This window comes from Halichoerus grypus, chromosome 4 (genome assembly GCF_964656455.1).
Source record: "Halichoerus grypus chromosome 4, mHalGry1.hap1.1, whole genome shotgun sequence".
NCBI lineage: Eukaryota > Metazoa > Chordata > Mammalia > Carnivora > Phocidae > Halichoerus > Halichoerus grypus.
In genome coordinates, this window is record NC_135715.1 from 129,467,218 (window position 1) to 129,488,615 (window position 21,398).

The 21,398-nt window shown below is 38.0% G+C and overlaps 1 protein-coding gene across 7 annotated transcripts in view; it reads right to left on the reverse strand.

Moving 5' to 3' along the window:
* Positions 1 to 21,398, reverse strand: part of LOC118534495 (sodium channel protein type 1 subunit alpha) — a 144,255-nt gene that overhangs the window by 101,617 nt on the left and 21,240 nt on the right. For 3 of the 7 annotated variants that reach the window (XM_078070937.1, XM_078070936.1, XM_078070930.1), the window contains exon 1: positions 20,328 to 20,604. The exons of 2 other annotated variants lie outside the window; for them this stretch is intronic. The gene's annotated coding sequence lies outside the window, so the exon portion shown is untranslated. Of the gene's footprint in view, positions 1 to 19,491; positions 19,885 to 20,327; positions 20,634 to 21,398 lie in introns of those variants that run through there. 2 more of the 7 variants (XM_078070933.1, XM_078070932.1) reach the window with 2 other exon arrangements.

Consider the following 21,398-nt stretch of genomic DNA (forward strand, 5'->3'; position numbering starts at 1 on the left):
AGTCCCTATTCCTATATCCCTCAGAGCTCTTAATATCATTTACTCCATGTCACTTAAATTTTTATTTTCAATTTCCACATCCAGATCAGTGAAAAGTTATCAAACAGTAATAGTTTTTGAATTGATTTCAATAGGGTATAGTTAATATATTTCTCCAGGATATCATGGAATCAGTGTTAATCATCTTGAATAACTTGAAATTACCCAAAGAGCAATATGACATAGACCAGTAATTGCGGGAAATAAGGTTTAGAGCTATTTTAAAGGTTCTAAGAATTTGCAATGCCAAATCCAGCTTTGGATTTATGTTGAATGCATACTTTACACATGTTCATACACTCTTTTTATATTATATACATGGTAATATGTAATAAAATATAAATTCTTTCATAGAAGGCTTTTTAATAATCAATGTTCATTATTACCATTAAGACACTGAAAGTTCAACTTCTTGACTGTGGTAGTCCTTCATAATTCTGATATGAAAGCTGGGGATTAATGATGAAAGATACATTTTTATAAGTAGAGCATTCTACCCTTTAAGTTATCAATATGAATGTATGATTTTTAAGGCTTTTACTCATTAAAGTTACATGAAAGAGAACTCTTATTTTATTTTCTTCACTTGTAGTTATAAAAGCCAGTAAGTAAATTTATATGCTTGAACATTAAAACTATTTGCCAGCCAAACATCTTCTCTATTTCTACATTTTAGGATACTAACATTTTAAAAGCTTTATGATGGCACATTCCATAAAATAATAACAAAAAAGAATTATATTAATATCCAAAATGACAATGACCACATGCCGAAACACCAATCTGGCTGGCCAATCCTTAATTTGGCATAGTTTTTCAAAGCTAAGAAATTATTGTCTGAGATTTAAAACAATGACATAAATAAGAAATATTTAAATTTTAAAAAGTACAACAAATGATAAAATAATCTTATTGTATTTATCTGAATCAATGCACTTAAAAAAGAAATAACCTAACTTTAAAATTGAAGGCATATCTTGGGCATATCTTTGTTAATTTAAAACCAGAGTCTGAACATTTTAATATGATAGTTATCTCTAAGAAAAGTATGTAAAGCACTTATTCATAATGCACAACATATATGCCAGCATTCAGAAGACATTGAATTAAGGAAGTAATTTTGTTTGCTAAAAATATGCAGAATTATTTAGATCATGTAATAACTACATTATATCTCATTGTTATTCAGATATAATAGGTATAGAGAAAATATCATTTACCAAATAAAACTTCAGTAAATTTGATGTTGTCTATTTTATGTATAATGGAAGGCTTTTGCATCTTAAAGCATAGTTGGATCTGTTTAAGAATAAATCATTCTTGGGTTGCCTACGTGGCTCTAAGCCTGATTTCAAGTTTCAGATATACATATGAAAGACATGGCGTCTCTTCGGGAGAAGCAGACAGTATATTAGAAGAGACGCGTTTGTTACACTGTGTACGTGGCACAGGAAGTTATCTATGAGACACAGAGGAAGCACAGAAGAGGCCATGATCAATTCTTTCGGGATAGGGGAGGAGTAGAAACGTTGCTAAGAGAAGCTTCCTAAGTAGGTGGTGGCTGACATGGGTTTTATAAAATGAAAGGAAATTCTCCAGGAAGACAAAGGAAAAGGGCTGAGGACATGTAGGACCTGTAAAGCTAATATGGTCTTTTGATCACTTAGGAAAAAAATACAAAATGGAATGCTAATAGTTTAAACACATTGACACAGTGCCAAGCATTGTGCTATGTACTTGATGAACATGAACTTTAGATTTTACTATACAATTTGTATGGCAAATATGTATCTTCGTCCCTATTTTACAGATGAGAAAACAAAAGTCAGAAGAAATAAACCCTAATCAAAGTCATAGAGTATTCAGTGAGAGCTGGGATATGAATACTGATTCATCAGACTGCACCTCCATGCTCTTCCACTATATCAGATTTGCTGGAAATATATCTTTGCTCATGGCAGGGTGCCTGGCACTCTGCTTATAAATATCTGCTGCGTGAAAGAGATGAGTGAATGATTTGATATCAAACTCAATTTAGTCACTTAATTTTATTGGTGGTATTTATGGATAGTGGAGAAAAGAGAAGAAAGATCAGAGACACAAATTTGTCATAACTTTCTTATGAAAATGATGGAACTAGACATTAATCAAAAAAGAATGTTTTAATTCTTAAGACTCAACTGCTAATCTTTGCAGAAATAATCCCCATTTTCTAGAAGAGGAAACTGGGGCAGAGAGAGTAAGAAAGAGAAAATGATTACCATTGTCTAATGTTACAGCATAATCTAGGATGGGAAGAACCAAAGGGTCCATTGGATTACCAACAGGGTTGTCCTTCATCATCTTATGAACGTATGGAAGTTCTAGACTGCTAGAAATACAAAAAATGATTGTGGTGGTTTAAAAAGTAAGTGGGCAATGAGAAATGAAGACACAGAATGAGTCTTCTTTCAAGAAGCTTGATTGAACAGAAGGACAAGATGTTACTGTAACTAGATAGAGGGAGAAGGAGCATTTTGATAAGAAGGGAAAAAAATCTTATATGCTGGAGAAAAAGAACGAAGCAGAGGATCAAGATTTGTGAGAAAATAGGTGTGGAGAAAACAGAGGAATTGGGAGGTTGATATAGAAGAAGAAACTGTTCAAAATGCAGATCCTTACTTAAGTGAGCAGAGATAACATTTCACTCCTCTTAATTTTTCTTCATCTATAAAAGGTGGCGTTGAACTTGATCGGACATGAGAGTTTCATAAAAGGAAGGGCTGGATAAGATCACTCCTAAGGTTCCATTTGGCACGTATATCCTTATAACATTTTCTATTTCTTCCCTTAGAATAATCCTTCTTAAAGCTAAAATAAGGTGTATTTTTTTGTATGGGATCTTCAACTGATATTTCTCGGTCAACAACCCTTAATGGAAAAGTTTCCTCATCTTTGAAGTGAATTGGCCACTTTGTCTTGCCAGCCTGCTGTTTATAAGAAAGTGCAAGGCTGCTGGTGAGAAAGGAAACAATTAATATCTAGTCCTGAGAAAGTACTTCCTCAGGGAATAAAAATAACAGAAAATACTTCATCTGTGGGAGAGCACTTCTAAAAGGAAATGAGATAATTTCTCAGTTTATTTCTGATATGTTTCAAAGAACCTCAGTTAAGTCCTAGGGGGAATGTCTTATGTCTTATATCTTATTTTTTAGGAATTTTGCTATAGAGGAAAGAATGTGAACTTTTCTTCACTTAATATTTTGTACACATTTGCTTGGTGTACCTTGCCCCAATCCAGTGGGTATTCTTGGTAAATATTTTCACTTTTAAAAGATCCCAGAGTCAATAAACTTGAAGCCTGGCTGTAACTGTTTTGATTGTTTTAAAAATCTTTGAGGTTGGGGTGCCTGGGTGGCTCAGTTGGTTAAGCGACTGCCTTTTACTCAGGTCATGATCTCAGGGTCCCCGGATCGAGCCCCACATGGGGCTCCCTGCTCAGCGGGAAGCCTGCTTCCCCCTCTTCCACTCCCCCTGCTTGTGTTCCCTCTCTCGCTGTCTCTCTCTGTCAAATAAATAAATAAAATCTTTAAAAAAAAATTAAAAAAAATAAAAATCTTTGAGGTAAAATTGCCATGCTATGGTGAGTGCTGTGAATTATGTAAGACTGTTGAATCACAGACCTGTACCTCTGAAACAAATAGTACATTATATGTTAAAAAAAAAAAAAAAAAAGAAGATAGCAGGAAGGGAAGAATGAAGGGGGGGAAATCGGAGGGGGAGACGAACCATGAGAGACTATGGACTCTGAGAAACAAACTGAGGGTTCTAGAGGGGAGGGGGATGGGGGGATGGGTTAGCCTGGTGATGGGTATTAAAGAGGGCACGTACTGCATGGAGCACTGGGTGTTATACGCAAACAATGAATCATGGAACACTACCTCAAAAACTAATGATGTAATGTATGGTGATTAACATAACATAATAATAAAAAAAATTGCCATTTGTGAGTTAAAAAAATCAATCATAAAATGTTTAAAACTGCTTTATGCAGGGTCTCCCCCTTTTATCAAAGGATTAAAATGAGGGACTGAATTTAGTTGTTAACATGGCTAACACCAGGCCTAAATGTAAATGAAATCTCTGGCGAAAGAAGTGAAATCAAAGTTATAATTAACAAATGATTTTGTGGACTACAGACCACATACCTATTAAAACTATTGCATACATACTTATACTTTATTGAAACCCTTTACATTAAAATAATTATCACACCTATGACCATATGAAAATAGTTTAAATCCATCTCATTTGGCTTACTTTGGTCAAAACAATCCTACGACATCTGTTATATTGGTAACTTAATAGGAAATTAAGCATTTTAATTGGAAATAGGATTAATGAGACTTTATTTGGTCAATGAATGCCTAATTTTTATTTCTGAATGGGAGTGCTAGACTGTATTTAACATTCCCTAGTGAAAAAGCCATCTTCCATGAAGCCAAGTGAGAAGATGATATGTCACACCTGTCCAACTTTTTTTTTCAGGGATAGTGACATGAAATTTAAGTTTTTACCACTACAAACTATGGAACTTGGAAATCAATAATTTTAACTGAGCAAAAGAACTTGTAGCAACAGGGGCGCCTGGGTGGCTCAGTCGTTAAGCGTCTGCCTTCGGCTCAGGTCATGATCCCAGGGTCCTGGGATCGAGCCCCACATTGGGCTCCCTGCTTGGCGGGAAGCCTGCTTCTCCCTCTCCCCCTGCTGTGTTCCCTCTCTCGCTGTGTCTCTCTCTGTCAAATAAATAAATAAAATCTTTAAAAAAAAAAAAAAAAGAACTTGTAGCAACAGTATGGGATCCAATCAGGAGACAGAAACCACATACTAAACAGAGAAAGTTGAATATGAAGAGTTATTAAATTATGAAAGGAGAATCACTATAAAGATTTAAGAAAGGCCTAAAGAGTGTCTTAGGGCTGAGGTAGAGCACCCAAAGGAGGATAAACATGGGAAGGTTCTGTGGTTGAAGCCCTGTTTCTACAGGACCGTGTCATTTGCTGGGGTGCCCAGGTCAGAGTGGACCACAGTTGTGGGGCCAGGAACAACCCTCCAGGGCTGGTGAATGGGCCTTCAGGAGGAATGGTGCCCCACTGTGGGCCTGAGTCCAAGAGCCTGGGGTGTCTGTGCTGGGAAGGTTGTGAAGTCACCAATGGGCTACCCAAACTGGGTATGTGGCTGGGAAGAACATCTCCAGATGTCGACACACACACACAAACACATCTCTAGTGGACCAGGCACTAGAAGCAGGTAAAATCAAAATGTAACATTTAGAACCAGAAATAGATGGCCCCTCCTCTTGCAATGCCCCTTCAGTGTCCTCTACTGACAATGTTTAACATCAGTGACAAAACTTACTGTAAAAGACAAATGCTTAAAGAGCCCAACATACTATGGCTGGCTAGGTACCAAAGGATGAACCTGAAGCTGAGGGTCAATAAATTGGCAACTGCATGTCTTGTACAATGATTATTATTATTCATAATTATTTTTGTCACAGGCTATACTTCTTATTAGCTACCTATGGTTCATTTATTTTTACCAATCAGATACTTACTGCCTACTCTTTGCTGATCCCCTTAACTACTTTTATAGGCCAATGTGGAGGCATTTTTGCTGTTATATAGACTGTTAACTTCTTCATTCACTGGCAGTTCTCCAAAACGAATAGCAAGTCATCTTTGAATTCCCATAAGCATTTATCTGCAACTCTTGCATTACTTGCTGAATTCTACCTCCCTTTATCTCTACTCGTGAATATGTCTCCTTTTCTGTTTTAGAGTAGCATCCATCTTTGCATTCATCACTGTACCATACAAAGCTCTTTCCTCCTGAATGGCACACAATAAGTAGCTGCTGAATTAGTCAATAAAATAATTGGAATAACAGTGCCATCTCCCAAGAGTGAGAGGTGCAAAAGCATAATAGTTCAACATTCAACAGCTATAATAACAAACAATGGCTAAAATACAGAACATTTTATAGTAAAGGAAATAAATATATTTCTTTACCTGATTTTCTTTTTTCCTAAAGTCAAGAATTATTACTCCTCACAGAATGTCTATTAATTATCTTTGGTGTTACATTGGGCATTATGACAAAGAAAAATCTTTGTTCTAAATTTAATATGGAATTTTGAATCCTATTATGACCCATCAAGACACAGTACTCAATATATATGAGACTAGTACATGTAAATACGAACATTGATTTTCTTAAGATCTATAGTATTGAAGCTTAAAGATGGTATAAAATATGTTCAGAGTTTCAAAGAAGTAATGAATTCCATTTTCTAAAGACAATATTTATATACCCAGCTTATATTTTTTATTTAGAATCTAAATACTTAAGAGTAAGTATCTTGGCAGTCTTACACATAGTCTTTAACACTAGTCTTATACAAAGTAGGTCCTCAATATGTATTTGTTAAGTGAATGAATAGTAAATGAAAAGAATGAGTGATGGAAAAATTATTTCTTGCTCTGACCAACATCCTGAACGTTCTACTCCAGGGTCCATTAACTATGAATATTATTATAATGCTAAATCAATGTTATTGGTCAATATTTCCTCTCACTTGTCCATCAGATTGTACAATCAGCATATATGCTAATCATAAATATAATATGGAACAATAGACTGTAGGAATAATGAAATAAATGTAAGGCTCAATGATGGAATATATGGAGTCATTAAAATTCTATTTTTGGATTATTTCTGATGGCATGAAAAAAATGTTTAAGATATAACATCTGATACTAAATTGAAACATTACAGGACTCTTACAATGCAAAGAAGAATAAAAATTATTTAGAGGAAAATATTAAAATATCAAAGACAATACCCTATTGTTATCGTGAGAAAAAATCATGTAAAAGATATTAAGATTGTGAATATTATTTTCTTCATTATACTTTTCTAAATATTCTAAGTTTTCTATAATGACTATAAATTTTACAACTATAAAAAATGATACTTGGATAATTTTTTAAAAGTTAGACTCAAGTAAGAAAACAACATATGCCTCAAAATGAGAAAAAAGAAAGTAATCAAATATTGAATCAACTCATAATGCTAAAGATAGTAAGAAAAAAAATTAAGAATGACTTTGAAAAGCAGTGTTAATCGTAATATATATGGGCTCTATAACAGGAGTTCAGAATTTGCATAAGAAATAAAAGAATTATTAAAATTACTGTATAATTCTTATATATAGTTTTATAGAATTGGTATTCTTATAGAAGTGGTATTAAAGTATGGAACTGTCAGGTGTAGACATTACCTAAAAATTGTTTTTGGTTTTGTTTCATTTTCATTGAGCAAACGCCTATTGAGAAGTAGGCAGTGCTGATAATATCTGGTCACAGCCGACACTAGATGGACCAGGGTCGCAAAAAACGTACAGGACCGCAGAAGGAGGCTGAGCAACAAGCACACTCAAGTACCTCTGGTGCTGCGACAGAAGCCGACACCAGCAACTCAGTCACCGCACAGCAGGGAGGGGAGTCCTCACGGGAAGCGAGAAGCGGTGGTGGCTTTTCAGGCAGAGAAGGAAGCAGCGGCAAAGACTTGGAGACAGAAACAGCTTCCGATATTCACAAAAATGCAGTTAGCTCGGCAAGACTAATGGTAGGGTGGATAGGCCATGGGGAAGAGAGAAACCTAGACGGCGCACAGAAGCCAGCCATCCTAAAGAAATTTGGTTTTTACCCGAGGATATCACTTAGAGTTTCAAAAAAGTGGTGATTTGATGTGCTTGTTAGAAAGGTCACTGCTGACTGTGTGGAGGGCTGACTCCAAGTAGGGAAGATGAAGACCAACAGAACATTCTTAGGTTGGTTTAGTTGAAGGATGATGAAAGGCCAAACAAAAGTGTTAGAACATTGGGGCGCCTGGGTGGCTCAGTCGAGTAAGGGACCGACTCCTGATTTTGGCTCAGATCATGATCTCAGGCTCCTGAGATCCAGTCCCACGTTAGGCTCCGCACTCAGCGAAAGTCTGCTTGAGATTGTCTCTCTCCCTCTCCCCCTCACTAGCTCATGCTCTCTCTCCCTAAAATAATAATAACAATAACAATAATAACAATAACAATAATAAAGTGTTAGAACATTTATCTTTTATGATCTCTGATTTACTTTGCAAAACTTTTTGTTCACTTCTACTAGAACTTACTGAACTAAACTGATGATGTATACAGCTCACATTACAGTTATGGAAAACTTACTGGTATAATGTGACAAATATTTTCTCTATCAGCATAACTTCCAGGGACTGAGTTAACCTGCATTATAATAATCTTATTATTGTTATAATAATCAATTATATTGATTCAATATAAGTTCTTAATTGATTCAATATAATTGATTATTATAATGTAAATGTACCATTGAAATGTACATAATGTACACAAATGTACATAAATGTACCATTGAATCTGATGAATTATCAAATTCATCCTTGTCATATAAAGTTTTGGTCTCAGGACCCCTTTATATTGTTAATATTATCAAGGACCCCAAAAAGCTTTTGTTTATGTGGGTTAAATTTATTGATATTTATGATAATAGAAATTACAATAGAGAAATCATGAAAATATTAATTTACAAATAACAATAACAAACCAACCACATGTTCAAAAATAATATTTTAAGTGAAAAATAATCATAGTTCTAAAAGAAAAAAATCTGAGTGGTGTTATTTTATGAATTTGTAAATTTCTTTAATGTCTGGCTTAATGTCTAGATTCTTAAATCAGCTTCTGCATTCAATCTATTATAATTTACATTTGGATGAAGAATATCTGGCCTCACATAGATTTGTAGTTTGAAATTTTTAATAGCCTTTTTTTTTAAAAGATTTTATTTATTTGACAGAGAGAGAGACAGTGAGAGCAGGAACACAAGCAGGGGGAGTGGGAGAGGGAGAAGCAGGCTCCCCGCGGAGCAGGTAGCCCGATGCGGGGCTTGATCCCGGGACCCTGGGATCATGACCTGAGCCAAAGGCAGCCGCTTAATGACTGAGCCACCCAGGTGCCCCAATAGCCTTTTCACTTAAATGTGAACAGTCTTCTTTGATAGTCTACAGAAACTAGACAACAGGAATCTGAAACCATTGTCAATGAACTTATACTCTGCTACACTAAAATCTATTGGTCTTACACTTTGAATAGATCCATTATCCCGGTATGATTTTGTATCAGTATCCATTGTACATTTGTAAATGTATCCACTGACTGACTTATGCAGGTCTTTGAAATGTTGAAACATTTCATTATCCATCTGTTAACATCACTACTAATCGCATCAGAAAATCCTTTAAGTTTTGAGAAGCTGCTGGAGTTCAGAAAGAAGTTTTCAAAAATTCTAATTTTCTCTTGAAAGCTCCAATGCTGCCACTGGTAACAAATATTCTCTGTTGTTTTTCCTGAAATGACAGGCTCACTTCATTTTCAAAAAATTATCTGCCAAATAGCCAAGTCTGAATGACCACAATTTGTCTGTCATTCGTTCAAGCAAAAACCATATTTCATGGAAAAGCAGCCAGTTCTGTTTGTAACTCTAACAACAGCACAGTGCGTTCTTTGGAGTCAACCATCCTCAGGCTTTGGAATGTGGCACATACTCTTGATGCGTATTTCCCCTTTCAGCACACAGAATATTATAACTGGCTTTTAATTTAGTGAATTTATTTATTTACCTGTTTTTACAGTGAGCGAATGGCAGTGAAGAATACAATGACCAGTAGCACAGTTTGGTGCCGCTGTCTTGGTAAGTTTAAGGCCAGGAGTTTTCATTGTTCTTGTACCATAAGGGCAAATGTCAATATAGTGAACAAAGGAAAAATTCTTTTGTGTGATCATGAAAGTAGTTTCGACCTGATCGATTCCCTAAAAGCTTTCAAGGGAACTCAGAGGGGTCTGTGGACCACATTTTGAAAATAACTGCTGAAATCATGTTAATAATTTTTCCATTTTTTTGTATTACATTCTGTATGCATCAAAAGACTACGAACATATTGAGAATATGATTGTGGGAATATTTTTAGATAACCACAGAGTATAAGGAGTGTTAGAAATGAAATGCAAAAACGGGCCCCTGGGTAGCCTAGTCGGTTAAGCGTCTGACTCTTGATCTCAGCAAAATGCCTAAAAATGACAAGAAAAAAAAAGAGAAGGAGAGTAAGGGAGAATAAGATAAGGTTTGGCCCCAGAGGAGAGCGAGCTGGGATTCCATTCTTTGTGATTGAGCTGGGATTCCATTCTTTCTGATTCCATAGGGAGGTTTATGGAAACTTGTGTTTTCTTTTTTCTTTGCTTACTGATGTCTATTTAAGTTCTTAATTATGTCCTAACTTCCTTTTTTGGAATGTCTTCAAAAGTCAGTCTTGTCTTCATTCATACAGGTTGACCTATAAACCTCTAAATGCCTTAAATATTGGTGTGCAATCTTCCAGACTCCTCAAATAGCTGGAAACCTGAAATGCCAAGGCCTACTGAAATGATGGCATTCTAGACCTGAAACCAGTCTGTTGCCTCTTTGGTTTTGAACCAACACACTGACATGCATAGCCCAAAATACCACTGGCCTTTTTAAATGGCGTATCACATTCCAGGGTAATAGGAAAACTGCTGCCTGGTAGCATTTGTCAAGTCTTAAAGTAACTCTTTCCAGGATTTTCAAATCCACTGAATTTCTTAGACTGAAATATTTCATGTGACGGAATTCTCTTAGCTTTTTCTCCTCTATGAATATGTGATCAGAAATCCTGAACGCTGGTTTCTTTTCTGTATTCAATATTTCTCTTTGATTTTAAAATTATTAGTATTTGCTTAGAAATAATCTAGATATTGTCATCTAAGACTTGCCATTAACCATCTATTCCTCGTCACACAGATTCGTCTCACTATACTCTCCACACGAATAATTCCACATCTCCAAATGCAGCGTATACTAATGATGACCCTCATGGCTTCCACCCTGTCCTCTGGCTCAATAGTACACATTGTTAATGTATTCTTATTATTCTATTTGATAATCTTATAAACTGATTTTGCCAATTTGATGAGTTTTATTGGAAGTAGTTTAAAAATTTATGTACAGGACGCCTGGGTGACTCAGTCGGTTAAGCGTCTGCCTTCTGCTCAGGTCATGATCCCAGGGACCTGGATGGAGCCCCACATCAGGCCCCCTGCTCAGTGGGGAGTCTGCTTCTCCCTTTCCCTCTGCCACTCCTACCCGTTCATTCATACTCTCTCTCTCTCTCTCAAATAAATCAATACAATCTTTAAAAAAATTTATGTACAAACTGCAAAAATATTTATAGGGTTTTTTTTGTCTGTTTTTGATGTTCTCAGTCTGAGGTCAGTTTTTACTAAAACAATCCATTGCACATAATAGGTGTGTCACAAATATAAGATGACTTCCCTAAAATGTTGCTGAATTCTAAAGGGAGAAGTTAGATTACCAAATTACACAATTTTTAGAACAACAATCCTTTGACATTTAAGGCTAACTTTATATTAGACCCCTTCCCAAAGCTCATCTATTGTTACCAAATTTGCAGAATACTAATTTTATCATAGAGAGTTTGTGGGCTGATAAAATATTCAAACATTCAACTGTTTATTTAATAACTTTATATTGAGTTTACTATTTTGATACAGATCCAATAAGGATCTTTATACAAAATAGATTTACCCAAGTACATTTGAAAAATAATGTATGCTAACATTTTTAAAAATTTTATTATATTTAAGTAATCTCTATACCCAATCTGGGGCTCAAACTCACAATCCCAAGATCAAGGGTCTCACGCTTCACCGACTGAGCCAGCCAGGCTCCCCTGTATGGTAACTTTCATTCTGGGTTTTAAAGCAACACATGCTTATTTTGGAGAACTTGTACAAAAAATACTTTGGCATATAAAATAAATTATAAGAGTGATAATTTTGCTTGTATAGAGTAGGGGTCATTTTATCATCTTTATTCTTCTATACTTTTCCTTCTTACTCTATGTAATGAGCATATATTACTTTTGTTATAAGAAAAATAAGATGTAATATTCTATTTTTTTAAAAAGAAAATTTGTAAAGAAGAAAATAGAAATCATAATCTCATACTGGAAATAACTATTACATTCTTTCCGGGTTTTTTTTTTTAAAGATTTTATTTATTTGACAGAGAGAGACACAGCGAGAGAGGGAACACAAGCAGGGGGAGTGGGAGAGGGAGAAGCAGGCTTCCCGCGGAGCAGGGAGCCCGATGCGGGGCTCGATCTCAGGACCCTGGGATCATGATCTGAGCCGAAGGCAGACGCTTAAAGACTGAGCCACCCAGGTGTCCCCCGGTTTTTCTTTTCCTCAGTAAAAACACTGTTGCTTCTTGTTTTTCATTACTGAGATCATACTAGATACATGTATGGTATTTTTTATGTACCCATTATACCTTGGGTGCAGAGAAGTAAACATTCCTGAAACACTGTGTTTAATGGCTCTATAAAAAATCTCAGTATTTGTAAGGACCGTGGTTAATTTAACCATTTTTCTAACATTGTGTATGTAGACTGTTTTCAGTTTTGTTTGGGTGGAATTACTCTTCCTAAACAGGGAATAGTTTGGTAGGACTGTCAGTGGAAGGGCACAGTTCACCCTTAACTAAGGGGATCAGATTTATAATCCAAACTTGACCAACCAGAGGCTCACTTCCTGGAATTTTAATTTCTAATCCAAGTGACAAGAAAGAAAGAAAGAAAGAAAGAAAGAAAGAAAGGAAGAAAGAAAGAAAGAAAGAAAGAGAGGAAGGAAGGAAGAAAGAAAGAGAGGAAGGAAGAGAGAAAAGAAAAAAAAAAAGCCTAAGGTAGTCGAATGAATTCATCCTAGGAGTCAAAGGCACCTTGCAGAAACCACCAGAAAAGTCCACCAGAAACCACCAGAAAGTCCCAAGTAAGGGCTAACCGACCATCATGGCCTTCCTTACTCTTGTCATTTCCAGTCTAGATTTCAACTACTCCTCAACTCCATGAGCTGTACTAACTTTCTAAGGTATTACTTTTATATTTAAATTAATCTCAGTCTCAGTTGCTTATTTGAAGCACTTTGAAATTAATTATTTATAAATTCTTCATGGATTCCTAATTTTTATATCCTTTTATGTCACTTTTCTCACTGAAACAAGTAAGAGCCTGAGCTAAGTAAACTTCTCATAGATTATGAGTACAAACATGACATTTACAGGCACACAAGTGTGATCAATGTCACCACTCTTTTGCTTCTGCCCACTTTGCTATTCATCACCCCCCCTTTAAACAGAAACCTACTTAATTGCCTTTATTGGACTATTAACACATATACAGACAACCCCTCATTATCCAGTGGGAGAAACTTATGAATAATGAAAACTCACCATTAGTATAACAACAATAATTTTATCAATGACAAAAAATGACTGATCAGTTTCTATCTTCTTTGCTCATTATTTTAGCAGTCATGAGTGTACCTAAGACAACTGCTATGGGCTGAATTGTGTCCCCCTCAGAATTCATATGTCAAAGCCCTAACCCCTAGAACCTCAGAATGTGACTGTATTTGGAGACAGGGCCTTTAAAGAGGTGATTAAGTTAAGATGAGGTTGTGAGGGTGGTCTCTATTACAATTTGACTGGTGTCCTTATAAGAAGAGGAAATTTGGACACAAAAAGAGATGCTAGGAAAGCCTACACACAAAGAAAAAACCATGTGGGGACACGGAGAGGGCTGCCATTGGCAAGTCAGTAAGAGAGGACTCAGAAAAAAACCAAACCTGAGAAGCAGCTTGATCTTGCATTCCCAGCCTCCAAAACTATAAGAAACAAATTTCTGTTGTTCAGTCTGTGGTATTTTGCTATGGCAGCCCTAGCAAACCAATACAACAAGCAACCCTCCTTGAGTGGTACTCCTCTATTTCAAGTTCAACGGTTCCCCCCAAATATGGGGGGGATATGTTTCATAAATATGAAACAAAAACAGACTAGAACCATATAAAGAACATGGATAATGTTTGCATAAGTTGGGGAGGGAATATACTGTACAGTAGGGATATTTCTTAGGAACTACTAGTAACCTTTCTGCAAAAACATTAGCTCGTTGCTCATTATCTTGTTAAATTTCCAGTAGAGTCACAAATGAATATGCTTTCAGTTATGAGAAAAATTTTGACATGAAGTTAGGTTAAAAAAATGTTTAACCATTACAGGTATGTGGGCCAATTTTCTTATACTTAAAGTTATACGGATTCTCAAAAAAGGAGAATCTCACTGCTCTTTTCTTAAAGAATAAAGGCAACCATAGCACCAGTATGTATAATAATTGGTGCTAAGAACACAGATGCCTGCCACACACAGCACGGCCAACAAGAGTAACGTGATGATTCAGTGGGGAGACAATAGTCTTTCCAACAATCTGAGGCCAAACCCTTGGGTCCCGGACCTGTTTTGAAAGCATAAACCTAACTACAGTTGTATTAGTTGCATTATTAACTTAGCTCCGCGTTCTGTTTTGTTCCCTACTTAATTATGTTTTGTGCACCTCGTAACCTCATGTATGATCACTCATTAACTTTGCCTTTTTACCCCTATTCCCTGTGTACCCATTGGTTGTGGAAACCTAACGGGTACCGGAGGGTAGTATCTGTCTTGAAATTATCTGATGTACCCGATCAGACCAGGTCCCAAATGGCACCTTATTGTCTGGAAGAATGCTTACCTCCAGATTGTTTCAAGCCCTCCCCTGCCTCAAGGTTTCAAGAGATGCCTCACCTCCCTCACATGTATTCCTCTTCTTCCCCAAACACAGAGAAGCTCTCCCTAGGCTCAACAGGGCAAGGCAATTTTGGGAATGATCTGCCTTCTCATTGATCTGCCCTTCTGATAATAAAGCTTTCTTTGCTTCAAAACCCGTGTCTTAGACATTGGTCTACTGTGTATCAGGTGCACGGACAAGTTTAAGTTTGGTAAGGAACTCGTGCTGGGACAACGGGATATCAACATATGGAAGAATGAAGTTGGATCCCTGCCTCACACTATTTACAAAGATTGACTCAAAATGAATCACAGACATAAATGTAAAAGCTAAAACTATAAATAGAATAGAAAAAAAAAGGAATAAATTGTCATGACCTTGGCTTAGGTGATGGTTTCCTATATATGACATCAAAAGCACAAATGACAAAAGAAAAAATTAAAGCCAAAAACTATAGATGCTTTCGTCACAGTTCAAGTTAAGGTTGTGGGCAGAACACCAAAGGAGGGAGAGGCCCTAAGAGAAGGAGAGGATTTTTGCCACTTACAGGGTTAAAAGCAAGGTTCATTCTAAGAAGAGAATTTCACACTTGCTAGAGAGAAATTACAATGTTTGTAGGTAACTGAGAGGGAGTGGGAGAAAACAGCTAGGAGATATAAAAAGATAAACCATTAGAATGTGAATTCTGAAGGAATAAAAACATAATGAAACATTTAATATAGATAAATATGAAAGCTGTTTATATTTTCCCATATTATTTTGAGATCCTGTTAATTCATTTGCAAAAAAATGGTTTGTTCAAACACTTCTGAGCATCTACTGTGTCCTAAGGAACCTGGGGGATGACAGACGGGTTTCCATCCTTACCATCAGCCCACACCTCCCAAATTTAGCCATTTCAGGGGAAAGTGCTGAAGTGTAAGCAAGATGGACTGGTTGCTTGGGGCGTTGTTGCTTTTTGGGTTTTTGTTTTTGTTTTTGTTTTTTAATTTTGACTGATTATTTGCAGACATCTAGCCAAAAATCTCAATCAGATTTTTTTCATCAAATAGCGCCGTTTAAACATTTTTTGAGCCAATTTCACTGCATTCTAGGAAACAGAATTTTTCACAGAACTTTACAAATTGTTAAAACTTTTTGGTGTGTAAAAATGAGTGGTTTAGGTTTATTTTGTTGGGTTTTTGTTTTTTGTTTTTTACCAGTAATTTGTCACCATTAAATATGCGACTTAAATTTACTTGACATTGTTCCTTGGTTTGTTTTTATAAATGCCAGGGACAATGACAGCCCTAAGCACACTGCCAGGGCCCCCCAGATCTGGCTGGTCACCTGTGTGGCTCCAAGTCCTTCCATTTCTTCTCTCAGGATTGCTAACAAGGCGGGTACCACCCCTTATACCTGTGAGACACTGTGCCCTTGGGGACCTTTGTGTTCTCTCTCTTCCCTCTGCCCTGAATGCTCTTCTCTCGCCTCATTCAGGTAAAAATCACTTTCTGCACCTCTTTTGCTATCTCTCTGCATGCCCCCCTCATCCTCAGCATTGCCTTACCCTACTTTATTTTTCCTCAAAGAACATATATTCTCTGCTTTTTCCTTACACACTGATAAGTCTACCAACTCCATCACTAGACTGAAAGCACCACGTGGGCAGGGAGTTTGTCTAATTCCCCATATTCCTGCACCTAGTATAGGAACTGTCCTATACTATAGGAGGACACATTTTTTTTTCCAATGAATGAGTATAGTATATTTAGGAAATCATTCTAAATTAAAGTATATGAAATTTCAGATGAATTGACATGGGAAACAAAGGCAAAAGAATCTTTACAATTTACAGCCCATTGACAGGTCCTTGGGACAGGCAGAGTGATCTTCCTCTAGGAACTCAACTGCCTATGTCAAGTCTTCTCTAAGGGCAAAAGGCAATCTTAGTTTAACATTAAGCCACCTCCAGGATCCTCGGAGTCTCCCTTAACATATAAGTATTCCTTTGGAAACTTTATCTCTACCCCCCAAGATATATGTTAGCAATCATCCTCCAAGCATATGGACCACTGATACACATCTGAAGGGTCTCATGACTGAGGTTTTACTAGACAGCAGTAAATGACCTTTTCCCAACAACAGCTAGCACCTCACGGTCCTGGAAACCTTGCTTCCAAATTCCTTAGAGACTTATGCTATCCCTAACCCCCTCCCAACTTGAAAGTATATAATCAGCCACTCCTCACGACCCCAGTACAGCTCTTTCTGCCCATGGGTCCTGTCCCCGTGCTTTAATAGAACCACCTTTTTGCACCAAAGTCGCCTCAAGAATTCTTTCTTGCCCGTTGGCTCTGAACCCCAGCGTTTCCACATCAGAATTACAGCCGCCATATATAGGCTGCACTACCTGAGTCCTGGTTATCTGGGCTAGATCCTAGCTCTACCATCACAGGAGTGATCAGGGATGGTTGAAAGCACAGATTCTGCAGCCAGCCTGTCTGGGTCTGTTTGGGCTCTGCACTTACTGTCTTACCAAGGGAAAGTTAACCTCATTAGGCTTTGGTTTCCTTATCCATAAATTGTTGATTAATAATAGTACCTACCTCATAGGTTAAGTGGCAAAATATCTGTAAAGGTCTGCTCAGAATAGTGGCTGGGATGGAGTAAATGCTACGCATCTTTGCTAAATAAAATAGTTAATAAATGGGAATCTAGGAACAGGGACAAGAGAAAAAGTTGGACAAGCAAGTTTGGGGAAATTTGGTTCGATTTTTTTTTTTTTCTGACCACAGTTGCTTGGAGAATAAATCCCTTCCCCACACCTCCCCTTCACTGGTATAATCTAAACAGAGATGTGAAACATGCTTAATTGACTAATCAGAATTTCAAAGGGTAGTGATTACTTCACAAATCACAGCCCCATTGACCCAAAGATGAAGACTGCAAAAGCGTCGTCGATAGCTCATTCTCAGTCCCTCTTCACCCTCCCCTGTAATCTCTTTCTCCTCCCCTCCCCCTTCCAAGGTAGCTGTTTACCTGGCAGGAAGTGATGGGTTTGGCCTATAATACCTTGTACCAGCAGGCCCCCAGGCTAAATTTTGGAGGGGTGCTTTCAAATGTCAGACTCATACCAGTATAAACCCAGGAGGACTGCCAGGTCTGTGAAGTCCTAGGGGTAACTCCAAACAAGCCCCAGATTTCCCCCTTCCTTTTCTGCAATACCCAGAGAAGGTGCTCTTGTGTTTTCTCTCTGAGTCTCTGGGCTCCCTGACAGTGCTCTCTATACAAGGAATTAGAATATTTCTTACTGGACTCCTCTAGGAGACTCTGGAGTTTTCATTCCCTATGTTGGTGGCAATAAAGTTTACTTATGGGTCTCTGGTCTGTCCCTTTGTCCCTGGTATTTCTAGTTGCTAATGGAGAATCCTGGCTGAGATCCCCAGTGCCTTCTCGGATACTGTATAATTAATTAGGCCTCCAGCTGTGCCTTCCCTTTCCCTCCCATGGATGGAGAAACCCTTCCCACCATGCCTTAAAGGAAAATTGCCCTAATAAATGAGTCTCCAGGTACCAAATTTCCCAGCAAGAAGGGGCCATGTAAACAGAGACTATTAGTACTGGTGGCAAATCCAACATATTAATTACTTTTACTAGTAGGAGCATTCCGGATATGTTGGCTACCTAAAAAAAAAAAAAAAAATTTGAAAAAACAGATTAACAACGTGAAGAGGGAAGAAAAAAAAAAAAAGCCATACAAAGGAGTTGCAGTGAGTTTAATGAAAACTAATTGCATTGCTGGGTTCGTGTGATATAACCAGCCACTGTGCTCTGTCCTGGTGGTTTATAATGTTACCTCACCCTCTCCACGAAATTGTTTTCCCGTAAATCTCTGTGGCCATCCATTCCTGTCTACACATTATGTTCCTAAAATAGACACCATCTAAAAATCTCTTCAAGGAGCTTTGTGGAGGACGGCCTAAATGGCAACACTGCTCCTAGAAGAGGGGTGCAGTGGTTTCCTAGCAATTACAAGGGCAACAGCCACAAAGGAGAGGTTTAAAGGAGTTTTTCACCATAGTTACTCTTCTCCCAAAATGCCCAGCCGAGGGGAAAGAGAAGTGTCAGGCGTCCAGCGAACGTGCATAAGCCCCGAGTTGCATCACCCTGGAGTGCCGGGTCTCGCAGCAAATAGGAAAGGTAAGCTACCCACTGCTCCGGACAGGAGAAACTCAAGCCGGAATCACCGACCTCAGCATGGAATTTTCCTATTTCTGTTCAGCATCATCCTCTTGGGATGCTTTAAAGGGCTTTATGGAGACATCTGTCCTGTTACTACACTAGCGCATCAGAAACACCACGTGAACCTGTAAATCCACAGGAAAAGAAAGCACACACATTTTATAGGTGTGAGAGCAACAGTGTCAGCAGTTCGCAAGTTTGCTATTGCATCTCAGAAAATATTTAGTCACATGCACAGACAGACAGAGCATTCCCCTGCTTTGGCTTGACTCGGTTCTCAAGACACGTGAAAAAGCACCTACCACCACTCTATTTGGACCAATTTGTTAAAGAGCAGTGACGCTTCTCAGCGAGTAACTGAAGAGAACAAAAAGAAATATGAGAAGTAAACGTGGGGGGTGGTCTTGAAACACATACCTCAAACAGGTAGGAGAGCGGGAATCCATGATAACAAAGATGTTTGAAAAGCCTCCCATCCACCCGGAAACCTTTCTCGTGCACTTTGGAAAAGCCAGCCGGTTCACCCTGGGAACCGAACAGCATCTGCAGTATCACTGCTGATCATGACCTCTGTCTAATTAAAAGTAACTCGGTGTTTCCTGCTTGGCATTCCACGGAAGAAGGGACTCTCTCCCACTTCCCTCAAGCTCCTTTTGTGGCGTGGTTCGATCGGAGTTAGGGGGAATGCATCATTGTTCCCTTCTTGTCCAAGACAGGAGGTATTTCTCCTCCAAAGCCCAGCCTCTGCCCGAGGAGGCTGAACACCCCTGCAGTGCTGAGCTCCAGCATAGCCCCGCTACCTCCTTCCTTCCTGTGGGGTTAACACTGAGATCTAATTTTTGCTCCATCCTTAGGAACAATATGACCTCTATTCACAGCTAGCTAGTCCAGCTCTAAAGCACGGGTGAAGGAGGGGGCTTCAAAAGGAGACCTTGAATAGGATGAAGGCAAGCAAAGGCAAGGAAAACTGGCCAGGTTCCAAGCTATTTCAGGCCAAAGAATCCCATCTTGTATCAAGATGCTGACTGCAAAACAAACCTGATTTCAGTTCGTGGAAGGTGGAGGGAGGAGGGGGAGGGGAAGGGGAGGAGAAGGGGAGGAGAAGAGAGGGAGGAGGGGGACCGTGGGTCCGAATTCACATACAAAAATGGACTTCCTGCTCAGCTCCAACTGTGTATCCACGGGCTCTTTTTCCGCAGGAATAACTGGAATGAATATGACTACGATCACAACAAAACAACCAGATGGCTTACCTGATGAAAAGGAAAATTACCCATCTGCAACGAGGAACAGCATCTCCCAAAGACAAGATGATAACAACGTGCCTTCAGTTGCAATTGTTCAGATTCCTTTTGCAAAAGGTGACCAAGTATTTACAAGGGCTGCAGTCTCCCCGAGGCAGCACACACATACACGAACACACACGCACACACACACACACACATGCACCACAGACCTCTGCAGTATCCTCTCGGCTTCATCCTCGCCTCACTCTATGGTACCTAATACAAATCAGCAAATAGCTTTGTTTAAAAAAAAAAAAAAAAAAGTGGAGGTAGCACCTTACATTACATCGCCACCTAGTGGCCAAACACTGAATATTTTCTCACCAGCCTGATTCATGTGTTCTTTCTCAACCTCTTTTCTCTGTCCTTCTTTTCCCCTTTTCCCTATGGCTCTCTCACTCTTGCTTCCTCTTGTTTCTCCTTCATTCCCAATTGCTCTATCATATCAAACCCCTAAAGACTCAAAGATGAGAAAGTTTAAAAGTAAATATAGCTATCTTCAAGCACAGCAAATATCTTGTGTTGCTTTTGCATTTTTCTTTAAGTGTCACTTTATTCTCACTATGAATCTTTGTTATCTTTACAAATTATATAATTTGTGAAAAAAGCATTGTCTTCTTCCACCAGGAGAGAATTGGGTGGCCCTTTATTGCTTGTCTATGGCTTTCCTTTGAAGATCTACTTGAAATTTTTCTCATTTTTAAGGTTGTGTTCAGTAGGAGGTTCTGCATTATAGTGAACTGCTCAGTGTGAGAAGATGCAAGTTTTACTTCATTTTCAACACCTGTGAGCATGTGCCTTTGAGCAAGTCACTGGACTCTTCCATGAAAACTTACATTTTGTCATCTTCATCTATATTTAGATGTTAAACAAGATTATCTTCCACTCTACATGTCTAGTTTTATTATACTTTACCACAATATGTTTCCTCATCTTGCGGATTTGACCTACAATAACATGTTTTGGTAAGCAAATAGATATTTTTTGAATCAAATGAAGTAACACCTATTGATAGAATTATAAAACCCATGTCTATCA